Consider the following 17,184-nt stretch of genomic DNA (forward strand, 5'->3'; position numbering starts at 1 on the left):
TACATTCCAACTTTCTCTTTCTACTTGTCAAGAAGTCATTCACACAGTCTTTTTACTCTGATCCTGTTCCTTCAACTCTTTTATTCTCTTTCACTCTTTCTCTCTCTCTCTCTCTCTCTCTCTGAGCATGTAGATAAGACTGAGAGTACCGGCCCAGTCAGCACTGTGAAGGAAAGAGTCAAAGAGCCAAAACACAATCATGAGAAAGGCACTTCCAAATTCTCCTATAACTTGAAGTCTGGGCCCGTCAGACTGAGTTTTGACGTTCTTGAGAACGTCCTTTGAAAAGTGTGGCACTCCAGTCTGTTTGCGGTCGCTTTGCTAATTAGTCACCAGCTTTACATTCCTTCATTTAGCAAAGCTATCAGACCTTATTTAGAGTAATCAGACAGAAGTGAGGTGCAGTGAATAGAGGTCTACTCTACACAGTTTGGGTGAAACCCAGCTCTCTCCTTCTCAAACAACCCTGTTTATGAGCTACACAGCTCCACCTACTGGTGAAAAGGCACCTATAAGACCTGTAGTGTTTCGTGACTTCAGAAGGAAAATTTAATCAGCATTAAGGCCATCATGATCCATTAATAGGGAATCAGAATGTATCCATGAAGAAAAGCAGCACACCTATAGAATGCAGAGGTAGGAGAGAGAGAGTACATAAAATGCATCATAACATTTATTGTAATGTTGTCGTGTTTTTATGTATTATCATTAACAAATAAAATTGTAAGTAAATTAAAAAGAAAATATTTTCAAGATCTACAGAACTCACAAACTGCTTTAAGAAATAAATAAATAATATATGTAATTAATATATAATACTGCATTATAATGTATAAATACATTTGATTTATAATTTATAAATATATACATATTACATTCATATTTATGCATAATACACACAGATAATATGTATAACATATTTAAATCAGAATTATCATAAATTATCATTCATAAAATTAATGGCACTGTTAACTCTTAATATTAATGGTGCTATGTAAGGGAAAATATACAGTCAGATGGTCATCATCTCAAAATCAGCCCTGGAAGCTTGCTGTACATTATCCCACATAATAAATCAAATTCAAATCACTTTTATATTAGCAGTGAGAGCAGCCCATGGCTCGGGTGGCTGGAGTCTCTGATGATCCTCCGAGATTTTCTCACACACCGCCTGGTGTATATGTCCTGGAGGGAGGGAAGCTCACCTCCGATGATGTGTCTGGCAGTTCGCACCAACCTTTGCAGGGCTTTGCGGTTGTGGGCGGTGCTATTGCCGTACCAGTTGGAGATGCAGCCAGTCAGGATGCTCTCTACAGTGCTGATGTTGAACCGTGTGAGGATGTGGCGGTTCATTCCAAACTTCCTCAGCCATCTCAGGAAGAAGAGGCGCTGATGAGCCTTCTTCACAACGGCCTCAGTGTGGACAGACCATGTGAGTTCCTCAGTGATGTGGACACCCAGGAACTTGAAGCTGCTGACTCTCTCCACTGGTGCTCCATTGATGGTGATGGGGTTGTGTTCTCTTTCTCTTCTCCTGAAGTCCACCACAAGCTCCTTTGTCTTACTGACATTGAAGAAGAGGTTGTGCTCCTGACACCAGCGTGTCAGAGTGTGCACCTCCTCTCTGTAGGCTGTTTCATCATTGTCAGTGATCAGACCAACCACCGTCGTATCATCAGCAAACTTAATGATGGCATTGGAGCTATGTGTTGCCACACAGTCATGTGTGTACAGGGAATACAGGAGTGGGCTAAGAACACAGCCCTGCGGGGCTCCAGTGTTGAGGGTCAGTAATGAGGAGATGTTACTGCCCATTCTAACCACCTGGCGTCTGCTTGACAGAAAGTCCAGGATCCAGCTGCAAAGCGAGCTGTTTAAGCCCAGAGCCCGGAGTTTCTCATCAAGCTTGGAGGGCACTATGGTGTTGAATGCTGAGCTGTAGTCTACAAACAGCATTCTCACATAAGTGTTCCTTTTTTCCAGGTGGGAGAGAGCAATGTGTATTGTAGATGCAATGGCATCATCAGTGGTGCAGTTGCTGCAGTAAGCAAACTGCAATGGGTCCAGTGATGGAGGCAGCACAGAGCAGATGTAATCTCTGATTAGTCTCTCAAAGCATTTGCTGATGATGGGGGTCAGAGCAACAGGACGCCAGTCATTTAAGCAAGTGATTTTGGATTGCTTTGGCACAGGCACAATGGTGGACGTTTTAAAGCATGAGGGGACTACAGACAAGGAGAGGGAATGGTTGAAAATGTCCGTAAAAACACCAGCCAGTTGGTTCGCGCACACTCTGATGACGCGGCCTGGAATGAGGCTTTACGGATATTCACCCGTCGGAAGGATCAGGTTACATCCGCTACAGAGACGGAGAGTGAACTAACCTCTGTAGCTTCGGCCGCGAGAGCTCTCTCTGCGAGGGCTGTGTTATTTCCCTCGAACCGTGCATAAAAAGTATTTAGCTCATCCGGTAGCTTATGACTCTCGTGGAGAGTACGTCATGCGAGATTTCCAGCCAGAGAATATGGCCGCGAATGTGGGCGGAGAGAAGCCAGTTAATGGCATCTGCCCGTTTACCGCGTGTCTCCGCTTGTACGATAACTTAGGGACAAAGCTGAGCTTTATCACGAAGTCATCTACTAGCCAAAAGTGTGTGCAAGAATGTTTGTGAGGGGTTGCGTGCATGTGTGTGGTTAGTACGAGAGAGAGAGAATAAAGTGGCGGCACCAAAGCCAGTTTCACGATCGTGGGAGAGAAAGCATCTGTTAGTTTATCACTCAGAGACACGGTGGATGGCTCGTAAACCGTCCTGTGGTCTTTGGTTCTTTAATGGATAAACTCAGTGTGCCGGTCTCACCTGCGATGGCGGAAATACACAACAGTCCAATGTGGTTGGACTACAACACAGCAGATCTCATTCATGATAACTTGAGTATTATTAGCAGCAATGAGCGGACTCGGCGGTCCGTAAACTGTACAAGCAATAACCTTGATACACAAGAATAACACACTATAATATTCTATCTCTGCCCAGACGTAAACCTCTTACTTGAATCACATGAGGACGCAGGTAGAATGTGTGTACATCCGTCCTTTAACTCCGACTCGGTTCCTCGACGCTCAGGTGATGATGGGAGGCCGTTTCCTCGCTCTGTCGGCAGGCGGTACAGCTGCTGATTCTCGGTGGGCTGGCGGAGAAATCAGCGACTTCGACTTGATTGAAGAGGGAAGAGAAATCTTTTTCAACTCGTCCAGCGAGATGGAGATTGTATGGCCACAGTTTCAAGTCGGATGTTACTTCCTTGTGCCACGTGGCTACACCTGAGAGCAGCGATGAGCTGCGTCTACACACAGTGAGCAAAGTTGCTGGAAGCAATTCCCGGAAGAATCTCAGAGGTATTTCTACTCCTGATGACGTCATGGTTGAGGGGCGTTCTGTCGTGTGCCTCATCCAATAGGAGTTGAGAGTTCGATCCTTTAGTGAGCAAGTCTTCATGGGATTTGTAGTCTGTTTTGGACTCCCTTTGTTTGATTTTGGCACGGTTTTTATCAGTAAGATTTATGACTCTGTGTGGGCCTCAGTCGGCATTTACAACTGTGTTAGGCCTGCCTTTGTCTCCTATCTGAATACATGAGGCCCAACAATAATCTACAGGAGGTTTCAGAATTTGACGAGTGGACAAAGCAGTGGAGAGAAACACCAGTGTTCTCAACCAATTAGCTGTTAAAATGTAAAGAAAAATATATCTCTCTGTCTGTAACTCTGGTTCAAGTCAGGTCGTTCAATCTTCAGGAGGTCGTGTCTCGCCCCACCTTTATTAGTCACTATGATTACTTTCTAGACACTTTCCTTCAACATGTTCTATAAATACACCTAAAAAACAATTACTCCATCCCTCTCTGTCTGTCTTGCTCTCTCCTCCTGTCTGTCTTCCCTCTCTCACTCACACTAACCATCTCAAATGACATTAGAAATTTACACACACACACTCAATTTTCCTTTTTTATCTCAGGCTCAGCCCAGTTTGAGACTGCAGTTCCTGAGGTGATACTTGTCCAACACTTCTGCCTGTCTCTCCAAACCAGGAGCTCAGACAGCTTGTGAACATCTCAGTTTCCAAAAAAAAACGTGCTTCGCACTTGCCTATAATTGTGAAAATGTTCATCTTTCCAGAAAGATTTGAATGTTGTCCTGAAATTGTGAAGAGCTTCTCCGTTCCAATTAAGCTAGTGCTTTATAAATTACATGTTTTCACTTTTTCTGTCAGCAAGTAGGATAGGGAGATATCCTGAATATTCGAATTTATTTTCCGGGCGATATAAATTTAATCAACATTGTGAATTTCACTGTAATTTTTTTTACTTTTAAATTGGCCATTAAGTTTCCTAAAGACCACGTCATTATAATAGTTTTGCGATGCCCTCTTGTCTTGTCTCGTGATTATGTTTTAATAGCAATTAAAATGGCATTATTTCTGGTAAGTTCTATTCATATCAGTTTCAAATTGCCTGTTATAATACAATTATTCAATAATTTAATTCAACAATTCATTTGCATCACTTAAAAACATCCACGAATGCATGGAATTCTTAACGTTTTAAACAGGCTTGTAAAAGTATTTGCAGAAATATTGATGTTTATGACTATGTATTGTTATATTGGTTCATATAAAATGATTACATATCATTCTTTTATTCATTTGGTGAAAAAAAAGCATATTTTTAAATGTTTGGTGTAAATAATTGTTCCTCGATCGAAGAAACTGGCCATTTTGAGCCATTTCGGAGCAAATACATAGTAAATCAATATATATATTGAATATTGTGAATAACCTGATAAATATGATGGTATATGTATATCACCCAGCTCTAATTGAGTGCAACAGTGCCTGCCCAATTTTTTTAGCAGTCTTTGTTCCGGAAGTATTTTTCACCAATCATTGTGTAACAGGGAGGTTAGAATGGGAAAGGAGGAGGCGGGAACCAGATGAACCAAAGTAATATTTAATTTAAAGAAAACACACAAACATAAACACACACAAGGCAGCTGTGTGTGGCTCTCTCTCTGCTGATCTTCTGCATCTGGCTCGTCTTTATCCCTCTCCTCAGCTGATTAGCCCGATTGGGGACCAGGCATGCACACTCACGTTGGGGGGGGGGGGGGTTGGGTGTTGAGGGGGGCTTGCCCTTCTGGCCACGCCTGCCGGCAGGCTTTCCCCACCTTCCTCGAGACCTGCGAGAGAGACAAGGGGAGGGAAAAGAGGAGAGGGAAAGAGCGAGGCAGAGCAACAGTGAGAAAGAGAGAGAGAGAGAGAGGAGAGAGAGAAAAAAAAAATTGCTCGCCGGTTCCCAGACACGCCGTCGCCTGGTCCTCGACCAGTCCTCCACCCTCTGGCGGATGACAACCGCTCCTCCCTGGGCGGACAGCAGCGAGTCCTCTAACCCCTTGCAGATGGAATGCCCCTCCACGTTCTGGCGGCTGGTAGCGAGCCCCTCCGCCCCTGGCAGCGGCTCCACCACTCCAGGCGGCTGCCAGCGAACCCCTACTCCCCTCGCGGACGGTGGCTGTTCCTCCGTCCCTTCCACGTTCTGTCGGCCAGTAGTTATAGGGTTTTCATAAAATTCTTTATAAAAGAGTTCTAAGCCATGAACCATACCCGCCAGCTCCAAGGTGAATCACAACATTACAACCGCTGATTTTAATAAAGAAAGTATTTGAAAATCGGACAAAAAGGACAAAAGTACTGTACAAGACTGTGTACTTAACGTCTTTAATGAGGGCATGAACTACAATCCCATAAAGCATGGCGAATCACGTAGTCAAATTAAAAAAGATGGGAAAAAATGTTTTATTATTGATTTAAAGTAGTTTATTATTAGAGCAGAAACAATATATTTTAATTATGTTGCACATTATTCAGATACACGAAAATATATAAGTAGTTAGGGAGACCTACTCGATTGTTTAATTTGCAGTACGTCATAAGAGTGGGTGGTACCTCCAGAACTCGTTTGCTATGGTTTGTTTGCCACGACCCTCTGATTGGTGGATCTTTGTCTGCTGGATCATGGGTAGTGTAGTTCTTCACCAAGAATTCTGCTTTTAAACATTATTTTTTTTATGTCTGATTACTTCAACAGAAGTATACGCCATCAATTAACAAATCTCAGCTCATGGTAGATACTGTACGTCTTTAATGTAGAGCTGTCGATTTAATGCATTAATTCAGTGCAATTAATTATATGAAAAATACCACCTTAAAAATATTTATGTAATTAATCATGACCTCGGACCGTAATGAGAAATGTTACTATCATTGGAACAAATCAAGCTTGAAGTAGGCTGTACCACATTCATGTATTTACGAGTCTCAGTCAGCAGGGGGCAGTAAGCACAACTGCAGCTGTATAGGCATAGGGTTTTTCCTGCATTGAAAATTTTTCGGAGACCGCCCAAGCAAAATTCAGAATGCAGAATAAAATTCAGTGACATTTATCTCGAGTTCGGCGTTTCATAAGTGCTAAATATGCTTCTTATTTAAAACGAGCATCTGCACAGCACGACTGAAGTCCAGTTTCACATGAGAGTCATGCGAGCCGTCACAGAATTACTAGCTCCAATGATCTGTTTGTGCTATACCTGTATTTATATGCATGCTCCAGAAACAGGATAGCGCAGAGCAGATCACTCGCGCGTCCATCGCTTTACTTAATATTGCAGCACAGACCACGAATTTGAATTCTACTGAGAAGTTTTTGACTTTAAAGTAGGGATGTGCGAGACTAGTCAACTAGTCGACTAAATGGTTCTGATGCTGCTAGTTGACATTGAATTACTAGTTGGTCAGTATTTTTCCACATTAAACTGTTCAACATTTTTTAAACCTTTACTTTTGGTTTTATGTTATTACAAAGGCTGCGCTTAAATCACAGGCATGTTAATATTACATGTTTTAAATATAACTAAAAATACAAATATAATTTAAAAAAGAAGATATATGGAGCAGAAGGATACAAGTTTTATTTTCACCTCAGGCTGCGCGTTTCTTCTCTCTCTCACTCGCTGTACATGCAGAAAAATGTCCTCTTGCAAGATGAGCAAAGTAGCTATAGAAATCATGTTGGTGGTGGTCCAGGAAGCGGATTTCAATGTTGGCTTGCAAGTCACTATGGATGTTTTCACATTTGAGTCTTCTCCAAATTTGTGCATGCTTGCAAGTTATTTTCCTGGCAAGCTGGCTTTTTCAAGTGTAGGTTAATCACCTCAGGGGAGTCAGATCCAGCCTTTCACCGAATAATGCCAACATATAAATTTTGCTCATCAAATATGTATGCTTTTGATTAAGTAGCCTAGAAAATTACTATTTTAGGCTAGGTGTGACATTTTTTTACTCTGCTGATCAAGAAGGATATTTGAAACTATGTGCCGACTGCTTAACTGGTTAAACTATCTTTTATTTTGTGTGCATGTCATATTTAGAACAATACATTAGGTTTATTGTAAATTTATCACAGGCCTATTTTTTTCCAACCTATTTTATTTATTTTTTTTACATCATAACTGGTATTGGTTAATGTTCTTACCCAAAAAGCTGTCATATTAGATCATAGGCTAATGCATGTCGTGAAATAGGTGCAACTTTTCAGCGCATTTTTTCTCTCTCTTAGATTTGGCTAACCTGTTAAATGTCCTGACTGTTTTAATATGTTAAGTAACTTTTTGATTGTTTGGTGAATTCCGTTAAGAACAGGCTATTAGGGTTGCTCTATTCTAGGGTCCTGCACTATTCATTCAACTGTTTTCAATAAATATGTCTGTATTCTCTCATGTTGATTCAGTGATTGTGTGTCATGTTCTATATTTAATGTACAATGATCATAATTACTATTTTTTTTAAATTACTATTACAATTGGAAAAAAAAAAAAAAAACCTGTAAACTACTTCAAAGGGTTCTCATCAAAAAATCCACCACGTGCAGCAATGACAGCTTTGCAGATCCTTGGCATTCCAGCTGTCAGTTTGTCCAGATACTCAGGTGACATTTCACCCCACGCTTCCTGTAGTACTTGCCATAGATGTGACTGTCTTGTCGGGCACTTCTCACGTACCTTACAGTCTAGCTGATATCATAAAAGCTCAATGGGGTTAAGATCCATAACACTCTTTTCCAATTATCTGTTGTCCAATGTCTATGTTTCTTTGCCCACTCTAACCTTTACTTTTTGCTTTTCTGTTTCAAAAGTGTCTCTTTCTTTGCAATTCTTCCCATAAGGCCTGCAACCCTGAGTCTTCTTTTTACTGTTGAACATGAAACTGGTGTTGAGCGGGTAGAATTCAATGAAGCTGTCAGCTGAGGACATGTGAGGCGTCTATTTCTCAAACAAGAGACTCTGATATACTTATCCTCTTGTTTAGTTGTACATCTGGTCTTCCACATCTCTTTCTGTCCTTGTTAGAGCAAGTTGTCCTTTGTCTTTGAAGACTGTAGTGTACACCTTTGTATGAAATCTTCAGTTTTTTGGCAATTTCAAGCATTGTACAGCCTTCATTCCTCAAAACAATGATTGACTTGACGAGTTTCTAGAGGAAGCTGTTTCTTGTTCCTTTTTTGCCATTTTTGACCCAATATTGACCTTAAGACATGCCGGTCTTTTGCATACTGTGGCAACTCAAAACAAACATAAAGACAATGTTAAGCTTCATTTAACAAACCAAATAGCTTTCAACTGTGTTTGATATAATGGCAAGTGATTTTCCAGTTCCAAATTTGCAATTTAGCATGATTACTCAAGGATAAGGTGTTGGAGTGATGGCTGCTGGAAATAGGGCCTGTCTCGATTTTAAAAAATGACTTTTTTATTTTTTCAAATAGTGATGGTGCTGTTTTTTACATCAGTAATGTCCTGACTATACTTTGTGATCAGTTGAATGCCACTTGAATTAAAGTACCAATTTCCTTCTGAAACAGCAAAATCTGTTCACTATTCCAAACTTTTGGCTATTTACATTTATGCATTTGGCAGACAATTTTATCCAAAGCAACTTACAGTGCCCTGATTACAGGGACAATCCCCCTGGAGCAACCTGGAGTTAAGTGCCTTGCTCAAGGACACAATGGTGGTGGCTGTGGGGATTGAACCAACAACCTTCTGCTTACTAGTTCAGTGCTTTAGTCCACTCCACCACCACTATATATATATATGTGGTGTGTGGATATAGACATATATAGCACATGATACATAGTATAGCATATATATATATATATATATATATATATATATATATATATATATATATATATATATATATATATATATATATATATATATATATATATATAGTGGTGGTGGATGACTATATAGTATATATATATATATATATATATATATATATACACACACACACACACACACACACACACACACATACACTATACTATACTATACTATACTATACTATACTATAATATACAGTTGCAATCAAAATTATTCAACCCCCCTGACCAGCAATACATTCTGGTGATGTGAATTAAAACACATCAACTAAAACCTCAGTAACAAAGTAAGTTTTTAATACACATTTGAGTGATTTTGAGAACAAAGAGTTCAGTTTACCCAAATTTTAAAATAAAAAATAACTAATTCTCTCCATAAATGTCATGTCAAAAATATTCAAGCCCCAAAGTCAATCATTTGTGGAGCATCCTTTATCCTTAATAATAGCAAATAAATGTTTCAAGTAAGTGTTCTTAGGCTTCGGACACCTCTCTATTAGAAATTTTACACATTTCTCATGAGCAAAAGCTTCCAGCTCATTGACATTCTTTGGTTTCTGTGCTGCCACTGCTTCCTTGAAATCCCTACAAAGGTTTGCAATGGGATTTTAATGATGGACTGAAAGGGCCATTTAAGAACATTCCACGACCTATCCCTGAACCAGATTTTGGACAGCTTGGATGTATCTTTGGTGTTATTGTCTTGCTGGAAAGTCCAGTGATCACTGAGCTTCAATTTACACACTGAAGGCATCACATTTTTCATGCCAAAATGGCCTGATACCTGAAAGAATCCATGGGGTCAGTCACATAGTCAGGATAGCCGTTTCATGCAGCCGCAAAACACCCCCATAACAGGACTGACCCACCTCCATGCTTGACTGTGGGGATGGTGTCATTCTTGTCATCACCTTGTCATCTTACTCCAGACATACTTCTGACCCATGGGTCTAAAACTCATTTTCAGTTTAGTGTCTTACATCTATAACACCTTCTTCCAAGACTCCACAGGTCTTTCCTACTTCTTTCCTATTCCTTCTTGAATATTCAAGTCAACATTTCCCTTGGTGAAGTTTTGCTTTCTTCCACACCCCAAGAAAGTTGCTGTTGTACCATATTTAAAAAATGTATGAATGGTGCTGCCAACTTTGTCTATTGGAAATTGAAGTGCCTTGGAAATGTACTTTTAGCCATGACCTTTCTTGTGTAATGAAATTATCTCCTCTATTAGCTTTTGAGACAGCTTATTTTTAATTGCATTTTTGCTTACAATGCTAAACTTAAATTTTAAAACTTAAATAAGTGCCATTGCAGATTGATAACTTAATTTTGTTTTAAAACAATTACTTGTGTAGCTTTACATATTTAAGAAACAGCTACATGCAATAGGGGTTGAATAATTATGACATGGCTGTATTTTTAAAAAATCCTGCTATTTACAAATATTAGGTTATATATTCACACTATGACTTTGAATGTGTCACTCAACTGATATAGATGTAAAGTTTAAAAATTCTGGGTCATCAGAAAAGCTTACCTATGTAAATCCTTACTGTCTTGGGGGGTTTGAATAATTTCGATTGCAACTGCATGTACTCACTGAGCACTTTATTAGGAACACCTGTACACCTACTTGTTCATGCAATTATCTAGTCAGCCAATCGTGTGGCAGCAGTGCAATGCATAAAATCACGCAGATACAGGTCAGGAGCTTCAGTTAATGTTCATATCAACCATCAGAATGGGGGTAAAAAATGATCTTAGTGATTGTGACCATAGCATGATTGCCAGATGGCTGGTTTGATTATTTCTCTAACTGCTGATCTCATGGTATTTTCTTACAAAACAGTCTCTAGAGTTTACTCAGAATGGTGCCAAAAACAAAACAAAAACATCCAGTGAGTGGCAGCTCTGTGGACGGAAACGCCTTGTTCATGAGAGAGGTCAGCGGAGAATGGCCAGACTGGTTGAGCTGACAGAAAGGCTAAGGTAACTCAGATAACCACTCTGTACAATTGTAATGAGCAGAATAGCATCTCAGAATGCACAACACGTCGAACCTCAAGGTGGATGGGCTACAACAGCAGAAGACCTCGTCGGGCAAATACTGAAGTATGCTATTAATTAAACGAATTAATTGGTAAATCATGTACAGTAAGTAATTCAATTAAACATTTTAATTGTTTTACAGCCATACTTTAAAGGTTTATAAGTTATTTATAATAATAATTTCACCTACGAATAAAATTCATGAGATTTTTACTTCCGGAACCAGACTGTTGTGCTCTATAGCAAGTGATAAGTTAGCATATAGCATGCCTATGGAATGGCAACTGGCGCATCACTTTATTACATTTCTGTGCCTAAACTGAAAGAGGCTGATTCAGAAATGTTAAAAGCATCCTTTTAAACCATGGATTTTGTTTGAGCTATTTCAATGGAAAATTGGTGTTGTCAGACCAACATTAGGAGCTATCTGTGCAGGGGAACAGTTGTCAGTCTTGCACAACTACAACTTAAGCAAAGAAAGACAGAAAGAATGAATGAATGAGCAGAAGTGAATTTAAGGAAAAAGCAGCAGCTGACTTATAATTACTTTCCACAATTACTTTTGCTTTCAAAGTTGTACTAAAACAATGAGGAGTTTCTTAGTTCCAATTAGGCCAGTTTAATAGATGAGTGAGCAATGTTTTCATATTTACTGTCCACAGAGTCTGAGCCTCTGTGTACTGTATGTGTGATAGCAAGTGATAAGTTAGCATTTAGCAGGCCTATGGAATGCCAGCTTATTTTCTGACAGGCTTTATTTGGCATCTATTTAACCCTCGCAGGTGGAAAATTACAATGTCGGTCACTAAGAGGATCCATCTCGCATACTGCAACAACAATCTCGCCCACGCGTGTAATTGGTGGAATCTCTCTCGTGACTTAACAAGAGGCACAAGTGTTTTTAAAACATTCTGCATTGCCTGACAGAGAAAAACAAGCACCCTAGAGACATATTCAGTTTCAGACTGAGAGAATGTGCTTGTTCAGACTGCTCTAGATAGGACTGCAAGACCAAAGAGGCACATTTGTGTCATTTCATTAGATGGGGCTAATCCTGAGGGTGTTAATATTGAAACAAGACCCTAAGCAAAGAGAAGAGAGGGGAAAGAGGAGGAGAAGAGGGGGTCTAGGCGGAAGAATAAAAGTCTGATTGGATTGTGTCTGTGCTTACTGCCTGGAACCTAATATTCCTTTTTCCATCTCCCCCACTCCTCAATCTTTTTCCCAATATGTTTATTTACTGAGGCTGTCTGGTCAAGGATGGCTGTTTAATTTCCTCAGGGACAGGCAATGAGAGACATGGCAATTCTTGAGAGAGGTAGAGGGAGAGCCAGAGAGATGACGGGGGAGAGAAAACAGAGAGATAGAGTAAGAGTGTGACAGAAAGAGTTATCTCTCAGATCCTTTCTCAATTAGAAAGAGCTCTAAACAGAAAAGGCAAAGTCTTCTTCCTTCCCTGGGGACTCTGATTTACAATAGTCCTGTATTGTTACAGAGTGAGTTACATAACCATTATCCACTTGACTGGAGGTCTACACTGTACAGAACTATTCAGAGCGGATGTTTTGAGCAACGCAGTAACAGTCTGCAAGTTTTGCAAACCAAACACACAACATAGTCTATGTTTAAGCTCATTATATGGAAAATGCACATTCCCAAATCACTTTTTGGTGACTGTGATTTTGCCAAGAAGGACATTTTTGATCAAAGGATATGGATCAATATCCTTGTTGGGCAACATTTCTATCCACTAATCAATTTTCAGGTTAAGTTTAACTGAACTTTTAGAATCATTTCTCAGCTCTGTAGCTCCATACAATGCAAGTGAATGGCCAGAACTTTGAAGGTCCAAAAAGCATATAAAGGCAGCATAAAAGTAATCCATACCAATCAAGTGGTAAAATCCATGTCTTCAGAAGTGACATGATACGTGTCGGTAAGATACAGATCAATATTTAAATCCTTTTTTGCACAAATAATATGAATCACCAAAAACAAAAGAAGAATGGGAAAGTGAAAGTGGAGATTTATTGTAAAAAAAAAAGGACTTAAATATTTATCTGTTCCTCACCCACACCTATCATATAGCTTTTGAAGATATTGATTTAACCACTGGAGCCTTATGGATTATTTTATGCTGTCTTTATGTGCTTTTTGGACCTTCAAAGTTCTGGCCACCATTCGCTTGCATTGCATGGACCTTCAGATCTGAGATATTTTTTCTAAAAATCTTCATTTGTGTTCAGCAGAAGAAATAAAGTCATACACATCTGGAATGACATGAGGGTGACTAAATGATCAGAATATTTAAATTTTTGGGTGAACTATTCCTTTAATGCTGGGGTTGGGCCTTGAATCATAGACTAGTTAAAGGTGAAATTTGTCTATGTTCAAATGCTTTCTCCTATTCAAGCTCAATATGGAGACACAACTGTAAGTAAACCATTCATAGGTTGATTTACTCAAAATGTGTAAACACTGTGGCTTTACCAAACCATTGCTCTGTTTGTTTGAGCATCTCAACCAACCCGGCATAGTAACTTATTGGTTAATTTGCTAAACAAATGGCATGAGTTTGGGGCAAGACATTTTGTCATTTTGTTATTTTGACCAGCCAGTGGAAGATGGGGTTTCATTTCATGTCCTGTTTCAATCTGTGCAATTCCATTTGATTATGCTTGTGGTACAGAAATAACAAACTTCCCCTTAAGTGGTTAGGGTTAGTAATGTTTTTGTTTGACTGGAATGTTGATCCAGGACCAACAAGAGAAGTTGATCTAGGACAGGGGTATTCAATTAAATTTCCTTCCCAGCAAAGGTCCGAATAATAATATGTAGCTTACATAGTGTCAGTAGTCAGGCTATGAAATTATATAATATATATTTTTGAATAGTTTTTATAACTTGCTACGTTGGCAGCAATAGCACTTTGTAAAGAAATAAAAAATAAATCCTAAACAGTCAAAATAGTCTCTTCAAAACTGGGCAGGGATGAGTACACTTGGGGCCCAGAGACAGCCAAAGTAGTGGGGTCTGAGGGATCTTCTAGCAAAGGATTAAAATATTTCATCAAGACTTCATCAGTCGAGGGCACTTGGATATGAATATTAAATGATACGATCAACTGTTCATTTTGAAGCTGAATAACAGCAGTCCAGTTTTTGTGTTTAAATATTTTTACATTTAGAATACTGTATATAGTATGAATATGGGACATAGGAGGCCTTATGACGGATAAAAAAATACTGTATGGGGGTTCAGGGGTGTTCCCTGAGAGAATATTTATAAAAATGTAAAAGTCTGAATTGACCGTTTTTATATTTTCATTAAAGTGAGAATCTACTAACAAACAAACAAGCAATTTACATAACAACAGTGAAGCATTAAAATACTGTTTGCTTAATTTAAATATAAACAGGCTTTCCTTACCATCAATGCTATGATGACATCTCTGATTAATTTTCACAAAATTAGAAAAAAATCTGTTTATTATAAAAAAGGCTCATAAAATGCTGATTAATTAAGCTACATTTAGATAGAAAAAACATCCTGACACAAACCTGGCTTAGCTGAACCATCTGAATCAAATATCAGATAGATGAAGATAGATTCACTTTGCTTCATTTTTGTTTTCTACAGTGTTTAAGCGAAAGATGGCAGTATCTGTAGTGGGGACTCCGCAGCTATTGTTAAAATAACCGTGCCTGCAACTACGTACAGTAAATCATGCTTCATGTGGCACCTCATCTCTATAACGGGGAGAGAGTCAACACGTGGAGAGCAGGAATGACCGCTTGGCAATGGACGCGCGCTGAACGTGCTATTCCTGCTCCGCACATATACACGTATGCTTACACAATCACAAAGCCAGGTGTCAAATAACTAGAACAAAGATTTAGATCTCAGTCCGGATTTAATTGTCCTTCGGTCCAGATCCGGAGTCTGCCTATTGAGTACCCCTGATCTAGGACCTCCTACTCTGCAAAATCATGGTCACATTTCCTCTCCATTAAATACTCAGAGGAGCAACACAAACAAAGCAATCACAACACACTGCCTGACCCCATCACACAACAACTGATATCATATAAATACACGAAAAAATAGGACGGTGTTCTTTTAATAGTATGATGAATATGTTTATGAACCTCAAAATTATGATAGATATGTTTATGATGTATTTTGTGTAGGTGTCCCATGGCTCATTAGTGCTAGTTTTTAACAGAGGCAGGTCAAGGAAAATAAAATCACAGATATGTGCTCACAACTTGACACAATACCATCCCTGGGATCCTGGCCTAAATACTTGATACCAAGGTCAGGGATCTCAAAACACAATATAATAGGTTTCAGAGTGGATCAGTCAATCCAGGTCAACTTCCACCCACTCACTTCAACAGCTGCTGTAGTGATGGTGTGCCTGCAAGCTGCAGGTAATATAAGGAAAGGAAAAAGATAAGGAAATAGTCTGGGCCTCCTGAATAACTGTTGGAACTGTCAAAGCAAGCAAAATTCCAGGTGTGATGAATGTAAAATATGATACACTTGAATATGAAACATTGTCCATGTGGATGCTGCACACTGTTGGTGGTTGAGGAGAGTCCCCTGTTCACTATGTAAAGTGCTTTGAGTGTCAAGGAAAGTGCTATATAAATGTAACGTTCATTCATTCATTCATGAGGGTTGATATTCAAAGGCATATTCATCTCTCTATATACAACAATATGTGAACTTAAATGCTCATGCTTTGCAAATAAGCAGTGTTTCCATCAGTAGAAGTTATTACCAGCTCTACCAAGAGTTAGCAGAAGTTATTTCTTTGAAATCTATTCCTTATATCACACCTAGTTCAGTACTGCACCTTTTTGAAAAAAGAACTTATCCTGTTTGTGTCTATCCACACATGGGAAAAATTCAAGTAAGTTATTTTATGAAAAACACAAATTATTAAAAGCAATGTGCAATATTAATGGTATGATGCATTAATCACACAGATTCATTGTTCACTGGTTGTTAACGATTTCTATAGTTTCATTGGAGGATGTGCATTGTATCATACTGTACATATCCAATGCTTCATTTACACCTGGCATCCAGATAGTATCTGGATATGCTTTAGCTGGGACATGTTACACATTGCATTCCAATGCATCTCTAGTGTGATTAGATAGAGATCTGATTACACTTATCTGAACAAAATGGCAAATGCCACATACATATTACTTACACAGTTGTATCTGGACAATGAAAACGCATCATGTGGTCAAGTGCTATCCAACTGTGGTCTAACTACTGAAAACACATGTTAATGCCAATTGTGAAGGGGGCCTAAATGCTATATAACCTCTTATGTTTCATATACTCTTTTTTTCCATACTCAATACAAAAATCAGCTAGTTAAACTCATTATTCATTGTCATCAATGCTGGTTCTAGAAGTATCAAGATGTAAATATAAAGTTGGTGTAAGTGCCATTAAACAAAGTGCCATTCTTCCTTTTTTCCATTATTAACTGAGTGAAGTCAAGAAGAAAACAGACATTTTCAGAGATCCATTATTGGAGCATGACTTTGCGGACTCACCTGCCCATCTCCAGCCATTGGACATGAGAAAACATACTGGAGCTGGAAGACGGTGCTGAACGCTGCATGCCTCATCATCTTCAGCTCCACATTGCCACGAAGAGACAGTCCTTCACTGCTGGAGACAGAAAGTATAGAGTGTGAAACCACTCAAATATCAGAGACAACAGCTTAATACATTAAGCTCAGCATGTAATGTGGTGTAATGGACCTATACACCCACACAGAGCCAAAAATCCATCTAATCAAGCAACATTGATTAACACTGGTAGTATTT

At 39.1% G+C, this 17,184-nt stretch overlaps 1 pseudogene; it reads right to left on the reverse strand.

The window, feature by feature from the left end:
• Positions 1–16,976, reverse strand: part of LOC127415376 (nephrocystin-4-like) — a 185,080-nt pseudogene extending 168,104 nt beyond the window's left edge.
• Between the last annotated feature and the right edge of the window lie 208 nt (positions 16,977–17,184).

The sequence above is a fragment of the Myxocyprinus asiaticus genome, chromosome 24 (genome assembly GCF_019703515.2).
Source record: "Myxocyprinus asiaticus isolate MX2 ecotype Aquarium Trade chromosome 24, UBuf_Myxa_2, whole genome shotgun sequence".
In the NCBI taxonomy this organism is placed as follows: Eukaryota; Metazoa; Chordata; class Actinopteri; order Cypriniformes; family Catostomidae; genus Myxocyprinus; species Myxocyprinus asiaticus.